Source organism: Chrysochloris asiatica, unplaced genomic scaffold, assembly GCF_000296735.1.
Source record: "Chrysochloris asiatica unplaced genomic scaffold, ChrAsi1.0 scaffold00245, whole genome shotgun sequence".
In the NCBI taxonomy this organism is placed as follows: domain Eukaryota; kingdom Metazoa; phylum Chordata; class Mammalia; order Afrosoricida; family Chrysochloridae; genus Chrysochloris; species Chrysochloris asiatica.
Window position 1 is genome coordinate 1,871,871 of NW_006408763.1, and position 6,663 is coordinate 1,878,533.

At 46.9% G+C, this 6,663-nt stretch overlaps 1 pseudogene; it reads right to left on the reverse strand.

The window, feature by feature from the left end:
• Positions 1-1,928: 1,928 nt before the first annotated feature.
• Positions 1,929-6,639, reverse strand: LOC102831052 (annotated as a pseudogene).
• Between the last annotated feature and the right edge of the window lie 24 nt (positions 6,640-6,663).

Here is a 6,663-nt window from a genome sequence, read left to right on the forward strand (position 1 = left end):
GCACAGCAGAACGAAACAATGTCCGATCCTGGGCCAACCTCACTACCGCTGCCATACTTGATGCCATCAATGATGCCACCTGGCTGATCCATCTCATTGGGGGTCGTGCTGCATGTTTATTCATGCATGTAATAGATCACATAGGGGGTACAGTTATAGAAACTTTTTAGAAATATCCAAATACCTCATGGGTCTGAGTTACTGGGCTTAAAGGCTAAGGATCATAGTCTCAGGGGACATCTAGATCAAGTGGCCTACTATAATCCATAAAGATAATGCTCTATACATCCCAGTTTGGTGAACAGTGTCTGGGTCTTAAAAGCTTTCAAATGGCCATCTAAGATAGAACTATTAGTTTCTTCTCATATGGAACAAAGGGCAGTAAAGGGAACAAAGGTCCAAGGAAGTAATTAGTCCACAGGACAAATGGCCCTACAAAGCACAGCCTCCACTAGCCTGAGACCTAAAGAACTAGATGGTGGCCAGCTACCACTACTGACCACTTTGATCAGCCACACAATGGAAGGTCCCAGTTAGAATGGAAGAGAAATGGAGAAGAAAACTCAAATTCATTAAAAAAAGACCAGACTTACTAGACGGAGACTGGAGGAATCCCAAGAATATTGCCTTAAAATATCCTTTTAACCTAGAGCTCTCAGAAGACAACTGTCACCATATTTACATGTAAAACAAACAACACCTATGAGAAATGTGAACCTTGAGACCAAACAGGCAACATTTGGTTGAAGGCAAAGAAGACACAGCAAGGAGAGGGAGGGAATTTGGAGGTATGGAAACGGGGAAGGTGGGGTGGAAATAGAGAGCACTGACCTATTGTGGGGAGAGCCACTGATGACAGAACAATTTGTATATAAATGGCTGAATGGAAAATTAATTTGCTGTGTAAACTTGCACATGAAACACAGTAACATGTTAGAAAAAATTTTTTTCGTGTCTATTGTTTTCCTATAGGATAAACATTGGACTGCTAATCGCAAGGTCAGTAGTTCAAGTTCACCAGCCACTCCGTGGAAACCCTATACAGGGTCAGTATGAGTTGGAACTGTCTTGACAGCATACAGCAACAATAATTGCTCACTTATGACAGAACAGACAAAATTTCTCACACCACAGACCTGTAAAAGATCTACCTCTGTGAGTGTCCAGATTCCTGCTTTCTGGTTTTAGCTGTGCTCTGTGCCTCCTCTGCTGAGAGGTCAGCTTAATTCAGGGGCAACAGGGACATATCGTCACTGCCATGTCGTTGTTGAGTCAGTTCCGACTCATAGCAACCCAGGATAGGGTTTCTGAGGAGCAGTTGGTGGGTTTGAACCACTGACCTCATGGTTCAGACCGACCTTGTGGTTCTGTGCTTATCCTACAGTGCCATACCAGGACACCATATACCTATATCTATCTATCTATCTATCTATCTATCTATCTATCTATCTATCTATCTATCTATCGTCTATCATCTGCATTTTGTTGTGAATTGGGTAAAGGTTTATACTGTCATAAGTAGGTGATATTACAGAGTAGAAGTTAACGTTTCTCACTCTGAGCTGTGCTATTAGACCCCTGATAAGGGAGGGCAGTGATTATTCTGACAGGAATCTGGACATGTCCACAGTGGAGTGGTGGTGTGGTGCTATAGGATAAGCCCTAGAATGCTAACTGAAAGATCAGCAGTTCAAACCTAGCAGTCACTCCTTGTAAACTCTATACAGGGTCCTTACCTGTATAGAGTTAGAACCTACTGGACAGCACTTAGTAACAACAACAACAACAACAACAATGGACATGTTTACAGACTGTTTCCCCTCAAAGTGCTTCATCCCATGACCCTGAGGCACAGGTGTGACCTGGTGCTGACATCCCCTATTACCTGTGGACACTGACTTGGCCCAGTGTTGGTGTCCCCTGTACGCCTATGACCTGAGGGCACACTCCTGGCCCAACATCAATGCACCTTCAATCTCCAGGTACTTAATGAGGATCAGAAGCCCATTATCTCACAGTGGTGTTGGTGGTCTCTGTCCCTGCAAACAACAGGTCAGCCCCCGTCATGGCAATGTCGTCCAGTGTGTACCCAGGCTCCGAACTTTATTTTTTCTGCAGTGCCAGAGACAGACCGGGGCTGGAAAACAGGATGTCTCCAGATGGGTGCCAAGAAAGAAACTGTTTTTACTGAACAGTTGATGTGGGCTAGCCGACACCCATGCTTTATGAGATCACCAGGTCAAACATGATCTGGAGCCAGTAGAGACATTATCATGTCTGTTTCACTGTTATGGAAACTGAGGCTCCCAGGAAACTTCTCAGGGGCAGGACTCAGCTCCACCCTAAGTTTCCATGCATTCCTCCACCAGCTCCAAAGCTGCCAGTGAGACCCTTTGGTCCAAGCCTGCTATTAGCCCCTACCACCCTCTGTCCCAAGTCAAATGTGACCTCAGTGCTTTCCAGCAAATCATAGGCTGGTGGCTGAACATATTTTAGTGGCTAATTTATAGTGGTGACTGTGTTGTGGGGTCTTGGCAGGCAGCCACTGCATTATAGCAGTTGCTTTAAGGACTCTCTATCCCTGAGGCCAGTGCCTCATAGTCCAAAGGCCTATCTGGCTAGTCAGGACATGCTATAGATCCAGGAAGTCACTCTGGAATCTGGACACTCTGATGATAGAGGAGGATTCCTGGATAACAGGGCAGATTTCTGGGGAAATCAGGGTGTGGAATTCACATCTGGCCAAGAGAAAAGGAGTCCTGATGACACAGTGGGTTAACCATTTCTGGGAGAAAGGTGAGGCTGTCTATTCCTGTGACGATTGACAGTCTCAGAAACACTCGGGAGCAGTTCTGCTCTGTCCTATAGGCTTGTTCCAGTACTGCTCTGAGTTGGAATCAAAGTGATGGCACTGGATTTGGTTGGATTTGGTTTCATCAAGAGGAGACATGAGTGCTGTCAGGTCGATTATGTGGTACAGGCCCAGGACCCCTTCGAATCTCACATAATATGGGATCTATGTTCAGATGAGGAAAACTGAGGACCTCTATGGGCAAGACACAGGTGGTTAAAGCCATTGGCCCAAAGGTGACACAGACCTTCAGCCTGGGGTGGGCTGCTGCAAGGGACCACATGCCCACCTTTGGCTGGCAGTTTGGGGTGGTGTGGTGTTTGAAGCTGCTCAACTTCTGCGTCTGGTGTGGGCAGCAAGACACACCCAACTCGAACTACCTGTGCTAAGGTGAGACCATAAGCATCAAAATGTGACCATGACATACCAGATGTGTATGAGTGTGGCATAAGTGTGAAAACGTTTGTCAGCCCCCACCTTCAGCCTCATCTGGGGCTCTGATCCACACATGCTTCACAGTGGGGTGGGGGGCACCTTTTCCATCTCAATGAGCAGGCAGTCGGTGAAATTCCAGGGGCAGTTGGGGTCCAGTGATGCATGCTGTTCCTTCACTTGCTCTAATGCATACTGCTTGATTTCAGATACATTCTTCATGACCCTCCTGTGGCTCCCAGGCAGGTGTCTCATATATTGTGAATAATAATTATAAATCTAGAGAGAGACAGAATTGTAAATCTAGAGAGAGGCAGAGTTATCTTAACTACATTTTGTTTTTTTCCGGATGCAATCTAATTTTACATTGTGACTGGGCTGATACTTGACTTTATGACCATTGTGATAATTTCATTTAGAACATCTATTTAAGGTGGACAGGATCATTGTGGCACTGCTGTCAGAGGTGGCGTTTTGTGGTGGAAACACAATCATCATGTCTGATCCTTACCTGAACATCAGTCTCAAGGACACACCACCCTTAAATGGCAAATGATGACTGTACTGAGGCTAACAAAGGACTGCCTCTAGGAAGAATACTGGGGCTTCTTGCCAGGTGCCCCAACATGGACATGCTCCCACTCTTTTAGGTGTACCTCATACTCCATAATCTGAGTTTCCTCTTTTCCCATTTCCTGTTGCAAACTATACAGCAACATTTTGGGCAAATGAGTGAAAATGAGGGTCTGCACCTGCAGCCAGGGGGTGCTCAGCAGGTAGAAGTTCTTGTTCAAAATGTTCATCAGTCTCAGGCATGTCTTGTCACTGTAGTTAAAGTACTTACAGAAAAAGATGTCAGCAATGACATTGCAGGGCCGGCCACCAATGAGGAAGGTGGGGTCAAAAGGCTGACTTGGAAGACAGGGTTGTCAGAGCTGTACACACAGGACTTCAGTCTGTGAACTGCTCATCCGATGGCCACAGAGTGGGTGTCTCCTGCCACAGAGTGACCAACACCTGTTTTCAATGATTTATTCTAAATAAATCCATTATCTTATGTGAATCATTACTGGGAATTATAATGATTCACATAAGATAATGAATATATTTAGAGCTCTAGTGTGGTGCTATAGGATAAGCATTGGATTGCTAACCTCATTATTGGCAGTTCAAACTCAACATTCATTCCTTGGAACCCTTGTGAGCAGGCTTACTATGTGTCAGAACTGACTGAGCGGCACTTAATCAACAATGGTTTCATATAGAATGCAGAAATTATTCTCTCGATAGCCACACTTGCTCTACCTAAAATGTAGAAGAAGGAACTCAAGTTGTTCTATACATGGCCCCCTGAACTGCCCATAGTTTCAGATGGTCCAGATGCTGTCTGGGGGTGTCAGCCTCTCCCCAAGAATGGAAGTTCTATCCCAGATGGATAGACTCTTCCCCACAAATGGGCCCTCTGTCTCCAGGGCTGGGTCACTTCACTGCATGTGGACACACTGTACCAGGTTAGATGGGGCCAGGTTCCTCTCTCCCCATTTCCTGTGGTGTCTCTTGTCCAGGTGGAATACATACTTTGAGTCTTTCCGAGTTCCTCAGCAGGAAGTGGGCCTCCTTCTGGATCCACTGTTCATTGTTTTCCCATCCCATAGTCCCCTCAGGGTGGTCAGGGAAAAGTGCCGAGTATCTTTCCAGGTGGGTCCATTATTGAAAATGATTCCTAGGAGAAGAGAGAGCAAGGAGTCAGTCATCTTAAATCAAGTCCTGGGAGAAACAGAAGCTGGAGTAAGATGTTCTCAGTGGCTTGTAGGCATGGAGGGAGAACCAACCATATAAATGCAGAAAAAGGGTGTCCTGGGATCAGAACTGGACTGAGCCTGGGCCTCCAGGGCACAAAATTCTGGGGGAGGATGCGCTGACACAGGTTGTAGGAAGAGGAGCCAGGAGAGCTCATGGCTTGGAATCCAGCGAGAGTGTGGTTGGGAAGGACAGAATCATCAGTTAAGAGAAATCCGTAGGGGTGAACAGTGGTATTCCTGACATAGGCAGCTGCCCAGAGGTGTAGTAAAGAGAAGAGAAATACGGAGGTTGGAAGGGGGAAAGGATGAAGAGGGTCAGGGAATTTACAAATGTTTTCAGAAATTGTAGGAGGAAGAGAAGAGAAAGAGAGGCCCGGTGAGGCAGGAAGGCTGGGTTCTCTTCCAGCATTTCATGGATTTACTTAAATGGTGCAGTTCATAGCATACAGCACATGACCTGTGCCCCGTATTGCACATTTGTATCATCAAGGATGAAGCAATACACCCATGGAAACTGCTATGGTTAGTAGAATCTACCTGGTGGTGTCCAGCCCCTCCAGCGCCTCACAGGCAACGCCATACCTACCAAAATTTAGATACGCCTCTGGTCTGAGGACCTGTTTATGATCAGTATGTGGGAGCCCTGACAGCACAAGGCTGCAGAACTAGACACACCGCGGTCCTTGTGGGCATGGAACGCGGGATCTCTCCAATCTGGAAAACTCATTCTTGTACTGGAGCAGGACCTCTCTAACTGCCTTGTAGCCATGTGTGACGACAATTCACCGGTTGCCGAGGTACACTGTGAACACAGGCCCACACTACTCTGCGAGCTGGGGACACAGGACAAAGAAGGGTCTGTACTTTAAACACACCCTCACAAAGTTACTGCTGTTGACCAAGAGAACCCAGTGTGGTAGGGAAAGTCCTAATCCCTGTCCAATGCAGTTGGGGGAACCACACCCCAATGAGGGGCCCGGGTTTGCAGGGAGTATACTGAGCATAAGGGTCTGGTGCCCCGACTCAGGGTTCATGCTTGGGCCACACAGTCCCTCCAATACTTCCAACACTGGCTTAGGAGCAGCTGCACAGGAAGGTTGACCCAACTACGGTCCTGCTCCACCGCTACCCCTCCTTGCTCCCACCCACAAAGAAGCTGTTTTAAAAATGTGTCCATTTCAAGGAGAACAAACAAGATGGCGGATTGGGTGGACGTGTAGTAAAGGAGCTCCACCACCAACAATACAGAATACCTGACCAAGCAGGTTCAGGGGATGGTCCCAGAACTCTGAACCACATATAAAGGAATACTTAGAAGGTTAGAAGGCTCACAGCTGAGGGAATTTGTGGCAGAAGCAAGACATCTATTGCTTTCTAGTCCAGGACGCTCGGCTGCTCCAGGAGCTGCCATCTTGGGTGAGACCATGTGTGTGGGGGTGCGGAGGAAGGATCAGAGCAGCCACAGATGCCTGGCAAAACCACTGAGATAAAGGTGTGGACATTCTTTTCTTTTGGTATCTGTTCATTGGTCCCTTGCTGTCTGCGCACCTCCATTCTGGTGATTATAGGGGTACCTGA